The sequence below is a fragment of the Myxine glutinosa genome, chromosome 1, assembly GCF_964187855.1.
Source record: "Myxine glutinosa chromosome 1, kmMyxGlut1.1, whole genome shotgun sequence".
Lineage (NCBI taxonomy): Eukaryota > Metazoa > Chordata > Myxini > Myxiniformes > Myxinidae > Myxine > Myxine glutinosa.
In genome coordinates this window covers 445979962-445994787 of record NC_136261.1, presented here as the reverse complement: position 1 = coordinate 445994787, position 14826 = coordinate 445979962, and the positions used below count along the sequence as shown (strand labels likewise).

Below are 14826 nucleotides of genomic sequence, written 5' to 3'. Positions count from 1 at the left end.
TTGAACAGACTGCGCAGGGGACCGTCGATTGCATCATTGATTACGGAATCGAGAGAGCAGATTGCATCATAATGGACTGCGTGCAGAGAGCTCAAGTGATTGTCACGTTACTGGGATGGTGGCGCAAGGGACGATTGATTGTATTGAACTGCGCATACGGCCTTGCGAAGGACTACCCCCCGCCATATATAAGGTCCGATCGCACACCAATGGTACGCGCTCGCTGCTGCCCGGGTTCTCGCCACGGTACGAGTTAACACCTGGAGCCGGACCTCAACGACTGAACCATCTGCCTGGACCTTCCTCCCCTGACATCTGCCTGGACCTTCTCCTCCTACCACTACCCTCACGTGTAAGTCTGTCTGTTTGTCCTGGGGTTAAGTAAGACTGTATAGTTAAGGTTGCCCTGTGTCTGCTTCTTCTTCTTCTTCTTGTATATTCTTTCCCTTTCGTTTCCTCTTTGGGTTACTTGTACATAATAAATAAATCATATTTGTTCTTTCTTTACTTTGGTTTCCTCTTATTCGATCGTCTTCATCCTTTATTTCCATTGAGTACCTGTGGCACGATTTCGGAACCGCTTTAATCGGGTTTAGTCTTATTGTTAATGGCTCGGGCTTTGGGTTGCTAAACCGCTCGGCATTTACCATCATATCCGTGGTTTGAGCGGGAATTATCTACCTGCTTTGCGGTCGGATTGGCACTCAGGTATTTGGGACTCCATTGACCAATCACCCTGGCCAATCTCGACTGGAAAGGAGCGTTATAATTTCCAGGGTTGGGGAACGGCCAGCTTAAAAGACAAGAGGATTAACCCCCCCCCTTGGTAAGGGGAGCGCCGACCCTGAATCTGCAACAATTGGTGTCTGGGAGTGGGATTGGACCCGGACCAAATTTGAATACATCGGAAAAAAAAATTGGGTCAAAAATTACGAGCAGGAATAGAGGTGTTAAGGGGAGATGAGGGAAAGTGAGGGTGAGGGGAAAATTTACATGTAAGTGAATGGGGAAATGAGGGTGGTCCAGGAACAACATTTTTCCTCGGCTGTCAACCGAACGGGATTCTGGTCTCGATAAGACATCGTTCTGACGATCACTGGAGTGTGGATCGACTTTGGCTTGATGCTGGGATAGAGACATTGGGAATGTTATTTTCGCTCACTTGGAGCACAGTGAGTTATATTGCACGAAACTGATGGTACCATCATAAGAATGATATATTGGTTGTACAATTGATTACTATTGTTTTTGTGCTGTTATTCTTGTGTGACCTTAATACAATACTTGTTTGTTGGTAACAATTGGTGTGGTTTCACCATTGATCTTTGACACACAGAATAACACATCTTTCTGCCGTGACTCCTCTCGGGGCTCGGAGGTACACCGTGACCGGGGTTTGGGAAGGAGCACGTAACAAAAGGGAAGGATGGGGCGGACAAAAGGTTTGATGGTGATTGGGTGAGGCACAGTGAAGTATTATTTGAGGGGGGTGGGGCAGAGCGAGGCAGAAGGTTGGGGAAGATGGAGGTGAGGGTTGGAAGGGGGAAGAAGCAGGGAGGAACGCTTTGAGGAGGAGGGGTGAGAGGGGGGAAATGGAGAAGAAATAAGGGTGGGGAGATTTAAAGGGGAGGGGCAAGGGGGGAGTCAATGGGGGAGGGGTGAAGGGGGAGTTTGGGAGGGGAGGGGCAAGGGGGAGTCTAGGAGGGGAGGGATGCAGGGGGAGTTGAGGAGGTAAGGGGCAAGCAGGACATTTGAAAGGGATGGGTGATGGGGAAAGATATGGGGGGAGGGGTGAGTTTGGATTCTCGAAAGTGTTGTTCGATTAATGGGAAATGAACATTTATTGCAAAATGAGTTTCTTATGACCTTCGAGTCAAAGATACGTAGATTCGGTGAGCAAGTCAAAAGCACCCTTTCAAAGAAGAAAAAGAAAAAGGTGTTATAATATGACAGAATACATCACTTCAGGGGAAGGTTTAAGCATTTTAAAATTGAACAGTGAAAACTATCTGTGGAAATGGGGATGAAACATGTGGCCGAAGAACGAACGAACGAATAAGAACAACAAATAAACAAAGAAGAACAATGAATAAGAACAAAGAAGGAAATGTTTTTTGTTGTTTTTTTTTGGTTGAGATTTTAACCAAGGAAGTATGGGGTGAAAAGACTGGGAAAAACTGAGAGAACCAAAGTAATTGGACCACAATCGACGGCTGAGAGAAAATGAAGCCTCAAGGTAGGACACAAGGTACTCGGCTGAAAAAAACGCGGCACGAAATAACCGATGATTTTTTATACAGGTATGAAAGATTAACACCGAGAATCTTCCTTGGGACACACGATAGGTACACACACCGAAAGATAAATATAGTTTCGACAAAAATCCAATTGTGAACAATTACTTAACTTCGAAAACGTGGAGAGCGTGTGCAGCTTCGAAAAACCATGCCCTCGTCGACAAGATCTCGCGTGATTAAATGCTATTGCCACGTCATTAGTGTATTATTTGCTGTTGCTATTTTGGCCGCCGCCAAAGTGAAACTGATGCATGTTCCTCTCAGGGACCAAGTTTGACCGGATAAAAAGAATCTTCCTACGTTTTTCTTCAGGCTTTGATGACTATTATTATTTATTAAACTACCCTGTCAATTTTTTTTTTAAATGAGTGTTTTTTTTAAACATGACTTAAATGTCACACTGCATTATAAATTATACATATTTATCTTTTCTCTTTCAGATGCCCAACAAAAAATGCAAAGTTGTCAATTCAGAGGCACAGCCTGGCTTAGCTTCAAGACATTTAGATGAGAATTTCTCCAGCATTCCTGACTCCTCAAAAGATCTGAAAAAAATGGACATGTGTTAGACATTTTTATTGGTTCCAACAGTAGGTCATGTACAGAGAATGAAAAAAAAAATCGCTCACATTTTGCCTCAGAACCATTGTGTTATTCTTCAGTGAATTCCAATGTGAAGTCTCTTGTCACCAGAACTTTATTTAAAAAATAAATTTTGCATATTTGAGAATCATTTTGTACATAATGATGCTTTTGAAATGAGAAGAGTACTCAACTTTGTATTTAATTTAGAGAGGTATTAAAAAAATACAGTAAAATTGAATCTTTGGCAACCATTTTGTTTTTGGCCATTTTTGAAGCTTTTGCCTTCATTTGAGAGGGTGACAGACAGCAAAAATGGACTCAGCACACCCAAATTATGATAAAAAAGTGGTCTATCAACTTTTCCCCAAAAATGCTTCTAGGATTTTATAGAAGCACATTTATCAGATTTCCGACCAGTCTAACACGAAAAGTAATGAGTACCCAAATTTGGATTATTCCAACAGAGATGTCCTTGAGGACATTTTTAAAGGGAACATTCTTGGAAGGAAGGCATGTCATGTGTGGTTTGAAGATGGTGGTCTGCTTGTCCACAACGCCAAAATAGAGAAGCTCCGGAAAACAAAGTTGTATAAGGTCGCGTACTGATCACAATCCGAGGAGTATGATAATGCCACCGAGTATGACATATCCATGTATTCATTAGCAGCAGATCTTCCTCACAAAGACATAGTGTTTTGCTAAGAATACAACAACAACAACAACAACAACAACATGCATTTTAAGGCCATTTTCCCGGTTAGAGCGGGGGTTAGCCTTGCGGTCCTCATGACAATCTTCTCCATCTTGCCCTATTTTCTGCATCTCTCCTTGTTAACCCCCTTGTCCACATTTCTTCTTCCACCATCTTTAGCCAAGTCTTTCTCGGTCTTCCCCGTCCTCTACTTCCTTCTACATTCATTTCCATCACTCTTCTCAACCAGTCACTTTCATCCTTCATCAACACATGACCAAACCATCTCAACCTGTTTCTCTTCACAACATCAATCACAGGCTCTATTCCCATCATTTTTCGCAAATCATCATTTGTCTTCCTCTCTCTCTCAATGATACTCCGCACATCCACCGAACCATTCGCATTTCCACCCTTTCCAGCCTTCGTTGCTGCTCTATGTTCATTACCCATGTCTCGCTCCCATAAATCATAACACTTCTCACACATGCAGCATACACCTTTCCCTTCAGCTTCAATGACACTCCCCTCCTCATCAGCACACCACTCAGTTCCCGAAACTTCTTCCATGCACATCTCACTCTGTGTTCTGACAAATATATATTTGTGTATATATCTGAAACGAGTAAAGTCAAGTGAGAGCCATAAACTGTACATTTTGTTACAATTTCAATTTTGGCAGTTTTTACTTTCACAGTAGCCGATATTCTGTCAGGAAATGTTACGAAGGCAAGTTTCATCAAAATCGAAAACAAAAATGTTGCTTTTGTTCTTTATCGCACCCACAATCTACTGAAGTTTGGTTAAAAGTCAAGGGCAATAACTCTTGTTGTTTTTATGGCAAAAAATTTATTATAATGATGCCAAGTTTCATAAAAATGACATCAGTATTGTTGCTTTCATAGCGTTAAAAAGGTATGAATTGGATGCATTTTTTTTTTTCAAATAAAGGGCAATACCTCCAGAACCATATGTCAAGGATTACTAAAATTTAAACTCCACAAAGATCTTATCATCATATCTAATCATACCAAGTTTCATCAAAATCCAAGAAAAACTGTTGATTTTATAGTGTTTAAAGGCTATATTTGATGCATTTTTGTTAAATCAAGGGCAATAACTCGAATGGTACGGCAAAAATTGTCAAAATTTAAAACTCACCAAGATCTTATCATCATAACTAATCATGCCAAGTTTCATGAAGGTCTCATCAAAACTGTGGCCTCCATGGTATTTATAAGGTATTTTCAACATATTCTCGTTGATTCAATGGCAATAACTCTGGATCGATTAAACGCTAATTTTTGGTCTGTCTGAATATTTTTTTTCTTACCCTCTTCGCCGAACCTCAGTTCACATTTTCTGAAAAATTCATCTGATTACCTTCATTTTTAAAGAAACCATGATTACTTAGTCATAAAATTTGCAATAATTGATCACAGCTTTTGTTTTAGTCTAATAGCTAATCAATACAGGTGGAGTGTCAAATTTCCGAATATGAAAGTGTTTCCTTAATTTTTAAGATATGGATGTGGTTTTGGTACCGTATTAAAGGTATTTTCATACTTTATCTGGATTTAACATTTCCAAGTTTGTTTTTTTCATAACAAATTTTTTTGTAACATCCCTAAACAATAGGCTTCCAGTGCGAACCTCACAGGAAGCCTGTTATCCCGATACCGTAACTGGTAACTTGGTACAGCCAACAAAAAGAACCAATTACACCGTACAACTACGAAAAGTTATGTTATTGTACAATCAAAATTCAGACAACTTATCATGAAATAGTTTCTGAAATATTGAGCATGACGCTGCAGTGTCCAGTTCCATAACAATGTCTGTGTGACCTACCGACCGTCACACTGAGTGCAACTGCTGGGGTTCAGCTTATGAAGAAGAGGAGCCGCGAGGGCTCGAATTGTGAAGAAGAGGAACACCGTGCAAATAGGATTACAGGAAACCTTCGGTCTCGTGCAGAAGGCGTTTTATTCGTTGGCTTCGTGAAACTACAACATGAGAAACAAACAGCAAATTACTAACTAATCTCCATAATTGCAGTTCACACATTCGGCTTCAATACAAACAATCATGCAGCAGTTTGTCGTTCTGCACGAGAAATCAGCAATGGCGAAATACAAACTGTTTGCAAAGCATTTACCTCACAAAGCGGCAAATGCACATCAAATCAATTTCTTACAGTTTAAGCAGCGAATGTATTACTATTATGTATCAAAGAAACAATTTAAATAACATACCAACTTTGGATCCTCAGTTAATCTTTTTCAGATTTCAATGTTTAACCTCTTCACACCGTTTCATGTGCTCGACCATTGCGCACGCTCCAGCTCGACACAACATGAAATGTCCTAACGACTTCGCTAGTTAAAAGATAAAAGATATAACTAACTATGAAGCCTAATGGTGGTGGTGGACGTTACAAAACCGAGATACAAATTGCTGTTATGAAAAGCACAATGTGAACCACCGATAACAAAACTTCACACAGCCGCTACACCGCCACAAACACCAATACGGAAAACCACCCAAAAATTAGACTGCCACGAACGAATGTGGTCGGCAGCCGTTACACTCAGTATTAATAATAATATGATAATCTTCGAACAAACCTCTTCAGATGAGACCCGATCACGTGAACCTTCATCACAGTTACATTCAAAGGTTTACAAGATCACTCAGAGGTTCTTCATCGTTATTGAATACTTCCGCTTTACGCACATTGTCTTCTTCCTCTTTGTAAGAAGATTGTTTGTGACGTCAGCAATTTGTATGCGCCGCCATATTAAAGTGCGAAAATAAAATGTAAAGATAAAGAAGAACCAGGGACGGCTTCCGTGTTAGGAATGAACCACGTGCGAATGAGCACTGCTCGGTCCGCAATGGCGGATTAACGCACGTGCATAATGGTCACGTGCCCAAGGTGACCCAAATTCAATGACTTCAGGCAATCAATGCAACCTGAGATCACGAGAGATGAGAGATATCGCGAGACCGATCGTGGTCCACAATGTTTCGAGATGAGACCGAGGGTGGGTCTCACTTTACCCACAAAACAAATCACCTTGTGAGTGGTGATAAACACAGCGGAAAGAGAATGCTCAATCTCGAGGAAAGAAAGCATTGTCACGTGATTAATCGATTTGAAAAAACGTTTTTTCCCTAATGTTTAACTGGACGAGACGATTATAAAATGAAGGGGTGATGTTGGTATTGGTAAAAAAGCAGGTTAAGTGGAATAATGAATAACTCATTGAATATATACAAATGCAACAATAATCACATTAAAATTCAATAATTGCTATTGTTAATACATATTGATATTGTTTATCAAATGCACATAATAATATATTGTACAATGACAGAAGAAGGTTCATTAGGAAATGGAATAACCCATGAATTCGGCGGAACGTTACGGTTTTTAATATCAGAACTCCTGTCCCGAGGATGATGATGCAAACAGCTACCCGAGGATGATGATGTACCGAAACTACCCGAGGATGATGATGCACCGAAACTACCCGAGTATGATGATGTAACAAAACTACCCGAGCGGTGATGAAACGCCAAACATAGCTCAACGAGAACAGCACTCGGTAGAGAGCACACCTGCACCAGGTGAACAGTTTCTGATTTGTTAGATCGGACACGAATAGCTCCGATCTGGATCCCACTTGAACCAAAACCGAATCGCTTGTTCTTGTCTCTTCTCCAACTCATGAACCAAGTTTTGTTATAATCCGTCCACAAGTTTCTCACATCTCGTGCTACATATCGGTTTTTGTCCGATCTCTCAATGGTGAAGAATCTCTGAAAAATGCTCAAATCCAGATCCAGATCCAGATCCGGCTCCAGATCTTCACCAAAATCAAATCATTTCTAATTCTCAAGTTGGCAGAACTTATCAAAAAAAATTTCGGCGACGTTTCGAGCACTAAAAAGTTGAGATCTGGCGATCTATGAAATTAATGCAAATCGGCGCTCAGCGGCACAAGGTGTTTCGAGGGTCGGGAGGAGATGTTGAGAGCGTGGGTACGATGTGTTCAGAGGGTCGGGACGGGGTGTTGAGAGGGTGGGTACGAGGTGTTGAGAGGGTGGGTACGATGTGTTCAGAGGGTCGGGACGGGGTGTTGAGAGGGTGGGTACGAGGTGTTGAGAGGGTGGGTACGATGTGTTCAGAGGGTCGGGACGGGGTGTTGAGAGGGTGGGTACGAGGTGTTGAGAGTGTCGGGACGGGGTGTTGAGAGGGTCGGGATGGGGGTGTTGAGAGGGTCGGGACGGGGTGGTGAGAGGGTCGGGACGGGGTGGTGAGAGGGTCTGGACGAGGTGTTGAGAGGGTCGCAAAAAGGCGAGGCTCGACTTTTGTGTCAAATTCCTAGGTAGATGAGGGTGAGCCTGGAAGTAATCTATGACGTGGATCCGTCCATGGAAATTGATGAAATTAAGAGCTACTTAGTGGACAGTGGAGTTGTCGACCCTCAGCTTCTTACCACGGTCATGGATGGGGTTAAGGTTGTCCCTACTCGGTGGTTCTGTCCTTCAGCTGCCCTTCCATCCCGTCGAACATTTCTTTGGGAATATTTGTCTTCCCAGTTTGTGTTTACATTCTGGCTCCCTTAAGATTCCACAAGTGCCAGACGTCCGGTCATACTGTCCCTGCTTGTCGGGGAAAACTACTCAGTAGTACATGTGATGGTGATCACGAAGGTAGCCTTTGCTCCAGCGAACGGTTGTTGTGTGGCAACCATCATCATAGTTTGACCTCTCCATTTGGGGGGGGGGGTGGAGGGAGGAGGTTTGGGGGCTTAATACTAATAATGGTTACCTCGGTTCGACATCCAAAGTTACGGTTTGTTTGTGTAGTTACGTGTGTGTGTGTGTGTGTGTGTGTGTGTGTGTGTGTGTGTGTGTGTGTGTGTGTGTGTGTGTGTGTGTGTGTGGGGTCTGTGTGGTGTGTGTGTGTTCGTCCGTACGGGCCATAACTTTTTTAACATTTGAGATCTGTCATCAAATTTTCACCAAACCTTTATTATGATAACTAGCGTGACTCGGCATGCTCCAAGTGCCTCACCACACGTCGTTTCAGAGGGGTAGGCATCTTTGACATTTCGGTGTCTTTTGTGTTTCATGGTGTTTTGGGTCTTCAGGGCCATTTGGGTCTTCAGGGTCTTTTGGATCCTCTGGGCCTTTAAGGGTATTTTGGGTCTTTGAGGTGTTTTGGGTCTTCGGGGTGTTTTGGGTCTTCGGGGTGTTGTGGGTCTTCGGGGTGTTTTGGGTCTTCGGGGTGTTTTGGGTCTTCGGGTATTCAGGGTCTTTGGGTATTCAGGGTCTTTGGGTATTCAGGGTCTTTTTGAGCCACAGGGCCTTGAAGGGTATTTTGGGTCTTTGGGGTCTTCAGGGTATTTTGGGTCTTCAGGGGGTCTTGGTGGTCTGAAGGGTCTTGGGCAAATTAAAGGGTCATCAAAGGTCTGAGGGGTCTCAGCAGTCTCAACGCAATTAAGAGGTTTAATTAAGAGGGTGGTAATTTTATTTGAAGACGAAGAAGAAGACGTTTCGTCACATATAAACAAACATACATACATACATACATACATAAATAGCGAACCATATACGTTTGTTCTATTATAATAAGGTTTAAATAAAAAGAGAAAAAGCAATTTTTGGTGTTTTTTTTTTTTCAGGAGTGGGGGTTGGGGGGAGAGGGAGTTTGGGCGATGGCGGTTCTTGGATGACAAACACACAACATCAACCACACACCAACCCTTGACGAGACCGCCACAGACACGACACGACACTTCACTCAGATGCACACAATCTCCCCATCCATACTGAAGTCACAAACGTCCTGCCAATATCCCGCGCTCCTCATAGTTGAGTCTATCTTGGCCCGGAATCAATCTTGTAGGCCTGTGCTGAATCCTCTATAGTAGTTGTCAGACTGGTCTTTCCAGACTTGAGGTGACCAAAATTGCAAACAATATTCCAGCTGAGGCCTCACAAAGTGTTCATGGACAAACTTCAATTTTCATAAAATAATGACATAAAGGATCGTAAAAAATCCAGAAGTTTCGCATTACCAAAGCAACACAGAATCTTGTTTCTCGCAATCTGAGAGTCTTTTAAGTGCTTTTTTGCAAACTCCAAGCAGGCTTTCATGTGTCTTTCACTGAAGAGAGGCTTCCGTCTGGCCACTCTGCCATAAAACCCAGATCGGTGGAATGTTGCAGTGATGGTTGTCCTTCTGTAAGTTTCTCCCATCTCCACACAGGATCTCTGGAGCTCAGCCAGAGTGACCATCGGGTTCTTGGTCACCTCTATTACCAAGCCCCTTCTCCCCCGATTGCTCAGTTTGTTCGGGCAGCCAGCCCTAGGAAGAGTCCTGGTTGTTCCAAACTTCTTCCATTTAAGAATTATGGAGGCCACTGTGCTCTTGGGAACCTTCAATGCAGCAGAATTTTTTTCTTTTGTGTATACAAGATCGAGGCTCGTGAAAGAGCTAACATGAATCACACAAAAAGTCAAACCGACACACAAAACAAAAAACAAGGGGAGCGGCAGGCAAGATGGGGAGAGAGGCGGAAGGACACAAACACAACATTTGAGAGCAGGGACATCGGGAGGACTTGGGGGGAGGGGGGAGAGGTATAAAACATATGAACACTGCAAGGACTCTGGGGTGAATTGGTGGGGGTAGAAAAGATCAAGGTTTTGGATGGGGGAAGATAAGAGATGGTGGTGAACAGCTGTTTTAAAGACCTGGAGGGAGGAGTGGGATTGAAGGGAGTGGGGGAGTTTGTTCCAGAGGCGGGAGAAAAGGGGAATGAAAGAGTGAAGGTGAGCAGAGAGCCTAGATTTTGGCAGTGTAACCATAAGAGGGTTGCAGGCAGATCTTGTGCGACCTGAAGGAATATTGGGGGGACAGAGCACAGAGAGAGCTGGGGGAGCAAGGCCGGAGAGGGGTCGGTAGAAGACAGAAAGACCACCAACCTGCCTGTGGTGAGTGAGTGAAAGGCCCTCGGAATTAACTTCATCGCAGGAGATTCCAATGATTCTGAAAGCTTTGGCCTCAACAGCGTGAAGCCAAGCTCGGTGTGAGGCAGGAGCACCAGCCCAGAGGGGGGAACAGTATTCCATTGAGCTGCGGATGAAAGCCTTGTATGTGGTGAGGAGCGCAGGTGTGCCAAGGAAGGACTTCACACGACGGAGGATGCCCAGTCGGTGACTGGCTTTGGAGGCCAGATTTGAAATGTGGTTTTCCGAGGAAAGATCATGGCAGATAGTGAGACCCAAAAGCTTGAGTGACAGAACTTCTTGGAGAGGATTATTCAGAAAGTGGATGGGAGTGTTGTCCAGTCGGTCTTTTCGAAGAGACATCGTAAGAGTGTGAGATTTGTCAGGATTGAAAGACATGTTCCACTTCTTTGCCCAGTCAGTGATTTTGTCCAGGTCTCCAGAGAGTGAGGAGGCTGCAGACTGCCGATCTGAGGGATGAGGAATGGAGCGGCAGAGAGTGGAGTCATCAGAAAAGAGAAAAAGAGGATTATCAAGAGAGCCGGAGAGATCATTGATGAAGACCAGAAAAAGCACAGGGCCCAGAACACTGCCTTGGGCAACTCCAGCCTGAACAGGAAGAGGAGATGAGAGAACCCCATTCAGGGCCACACGTTGACGACGACAAGAGAGGAAGTCCGCCAGCCATGCGTGGAGATTTCCATGGATACCAAAGGAGGAGAGTTTGGTGAGGAGAGCGGGCTGCCAGACCGTATCGAAGGCACGTGATATGTCGAGGGAGACAGCTCTAATTTCCTGTTTGGCATTGAGGACCTCCATCCATTGTTGAGACAGCAGGAGCAGCATGTCCAGAGTAGAGTGACCTGGTCTGAAACCAAATTGATGATCAGAGATCAAGCCATTGGAGAAGAGGAAAGATTTCATATCTGAAGCAATGATGGATTCCATGACTTTGCTGGTAATTGGAAGAAGGCCGATTGGTCTGTAGTTGCTAGGATCTGTTTTTGCACCTTTTTGTGTAAAGCAGTGATGTTGGCTAATTTCCAAGCAGATGGCAGTTGACCTTGAGCAAAAGAGCGGGTGAAAAGAACAGCGAGAGGGAGTGAAAGAGTGGAAGAACAGGATTTTAGGACCCGTGGGCTGATGCCGTCAGATCCAGTTGCAGAATCAGAGTCGAGGGTTGACAAACTTTTCCACCTTGTCAGGAGGAAAGGAAACAGAGTCCAGGAGCAGCTGAGTACGACTGGGTCCGGTGGGTACAGAGAGGGATGGGTTTGGGACACAAGATTTAGAGGCAAACACAGAGTTGAGACATTCAGCTTTTTCACGTGCGGAGTCAGCTGTGTAGCCATTTGAGGTAAGGGAGGGGATGGAGGGGGAACAAACACCAGAAACAGATTTGACCAGACACCACCAGGATTTGGAAGAGGGGAGACAGATAAGAGAGTTCGGTCTTGAGAACGGAGAGATATTGTTTCCTGGCTCTCCTGAGGGTTGACACACACTTGTTTCGGGCTTTGTGAAAGGAAATGAGATTTCCTTCCGTTGGATTTGCTTTCCAGGAGACGAAGGCAACTTGTTTCTGGGCAACAGCCTCACTACAATATTCCGTGTAGCATGGATGGGAGGAAGGGTATGACAACTGAAGACGAGATGGGATAAATCTGTGCATGAGAGAGAGCAATTTACTTTGGAAGAATTCCCAGCATGAGTTTATGTCAGAGGTGGTGGAGATGGGAGACCAGTCCAGATGATTGATGGCTGCTTGAAGACCGTGCCAGTTGGCCTGAGTGAAATGCCCCACTCGTCGACGCTAAGGAGGCTCCCTGAGAATGGTCGGAGAGATGTCCACTTTAACAAGCACATGATCAGATGAGCCGATTGGAGCAGAAGAAGAGCAGCAGACATTTTCAGGGAAGTTAGTCATAACCAAATCCAGAAGAGAAGATGCTCCGTTGACTGAGATCCGGGTCGGGAAATTGACAGATTGTGTCAGTCCCAGTGAGTCGCAGAAGTCCTTTGCTGAGGAGCCATGGCTGGTGAGAGAGGTACCCACACCCAGCCAACTAGCATGGTGACAATTGAAATCACCACATATGAGGAAGAGAGAGTTGGGATGAGTAGATAGAAGATGGTCCATATTATCAGACAGCGAGATGTATATGGAGTCATCACTGTTTGGTGGATGGTACAGCACACATATGAACAAGAGGTGGGAGTGAAGGGGAAGCCGTAGCCAGAGTTATTCTTGGGGGTGAGGTGGAGAGCGGGCAGTGCAGGGCAAGTGAGGAAGAGAGTTTTTGATAAAGACAGCAACCCCACCTCCAGGACGAGGCTCAGTTCTATCATACCGTAGGAGGGACTAACCCGGTAGAGATACTAAGGAATCAGAGACATCATGAAGGAGGAAAGTTTCTGTTAAGCAGATCACATCTGGTTTGTCAGAAGCAACCTGTGTGGAGAGAACAATTACGTTTGAACGAAGGCCCCGGATGTTTGAGGTCCATACCGTTAATGAAGAGGAAGGGGGAGCATCGGATACAGAACAGGGGGGAGGAGTACCGAGTTGTGGAAGATGTGGAAGGTAAGATGTGGAAGAGGAGGAAGAGGTAGGGAGAGCTGTTGAAGGTGTGTCAGATATTTCAGAATAGCTCTGAGAAAGGGAAGGATGGGGCGGACAAAAGGTTTGATGGTGATTGGGTGAGGCACAATGAGGTGTTATTTGAGAAGGGGGAGGAGTGAAGCAGGAGGTTGGGGGAGATGGAGGTGAGAGTTGGAAGGGGGAAGAAGCAGGGAGGATGCTTTGAGGAGGAGGGGTGAGAGGGGGGAACTGGAGAAGAAATGAGGGTGGGGAGATTTGAAGGGGAGGGGCGAGGGGGAGTTTATGAGGGGAGGGGTTAGGGGGGAGTTTAGGAGGGAAGGGACAAGGGGAGGAATTTGAAAGGGATGGGAGAGATTTGTAGGGGAGGGGTGAGGGGGGAGTCTAGGAGCGGAGGGGCGAGGGGGAGTCTTGGAGGGGATGGGTGTGGGGGGAGTTTAGGAGGGAAGGGGCAAGGGAGGAGATTTGAAATGGGATGGGTGATGGGGAGGATTTGGAGGGGAGGGGTGATGGGGAAGATTTGGAGGGGAGGGGTGAGATTGGATTTTGGAAAGTGTACGATTAATGGGAAACGAACAATTATTGCAAAATGAGTTTCTTGTGACGTTTGAGTCAAAAATACGTTTGTGGACGCTGGATGGGGGGTGGAGGGCAGGTGAGTTTAGGGAATGTCGAAAAGAGGCACTGTAAGAGATGGAAATTTTTGGGGGGATGAATAGATTTGGTGAGCAAGTCGAAAACAACCTTTTAAAGAAGAAGGAGAAGAAAAAGGTGTTATAATACACGACAGAATACAGAACTTCAGGGGAAAGTTTAAACATTTTAAAGTTTACAGTGAAAACTATCTGGGGAAATGGGAGAGCAACACGTGGTCGAAGAACGAACGAACAAATAAGAACGAATAAGAACAGAGAAGGAAATGTTTTTTTTGGTTTTTTTTTTTTTTTTGAGTTGAGATTTTAAACAAGGAAGTAGGCTATGGGGTGAAAAGACTGGGAAAAACAGAGAACGAAAGTTATTGGAGCACAAACGACGGACCGCTGAGAGAAAACAAAGCTTCAAGGTCAACACGGTGGCCTGCAAGGCCTCAAAAGACACGACACAAATTAACACGATTTTCTATACAGGTATGAAAGATTTACACCGAGAATCTTCCTCGGGACACATTATAGGTACAAACACCATAAAATAAATACAGTTTTAACGAAAATACAAACAGGAACAATTACTTAACTTCGATTTCAATGGATAGCGTGGACAGCTGCGAATAAACGAAACCTCACCGGCAAGACCGGAAGCGGAAGTCAAGCTTTTTTTTACCTGGAACTGTCGATCTGAGGGTTGAGAGATGGAACGGCAGAGGGTGGAGTCATCAGAAAAACAATAAACATTTTCCAGAGAATCAGAAAGATCATTGAAGAAGATGAGAAAAAGCACCAGGCCAATAACACTGATTTGAGGAACTCCAGCCTGGCAAGTAAGAGGAGATGAGAGAATTCCATTTAGAGCCACACGCTGACTACGGCAGGGAACATCTGTGAGCCCTTCCTGAAGATTTACATGGATTCCATAAGAGGAGAGTTTGGTGAGCATGGCGGGGTGCCAGACCATAATCGAAGGCACGAGAT

At 44.5% G+C, this 14826-nt stretch overlaps 2 protein-coding genes across 2 annotated transcripts in view; one reads left to right on the top strand and one right to left on the bottom strand.

Moving 5' to 3' along the window:
* Positions 1–5931, bottom strand: part of LOC137417338 (uncharacterized) — a 187302-nt gene extending 181371 nt beyond the window's left edge. Inside the window, exons 1-2 of the mRNA XM_078770797.1 lie at positions 5829–5931; positions 5425–5579 (exon numbers count right to left, since the gene is read on the bottom strand). The gene's annotated coding sequence lies outside the window, so the exon portion shown is untranslated. The remainder of the gene's footprint in view (positions 1–5424; positions 5580–5828) is intronic.
* Positions 1–14826, top strand: part of LOC137418556 (E3 ubiquitin/ISG15 ligase TRIM25-like) — a 1139870-nt gene that overhangs the window by 727226 nt on the left and 397818 nt on the right. The gene's annotated exons all lie outside the window — the stretch shown is intronic.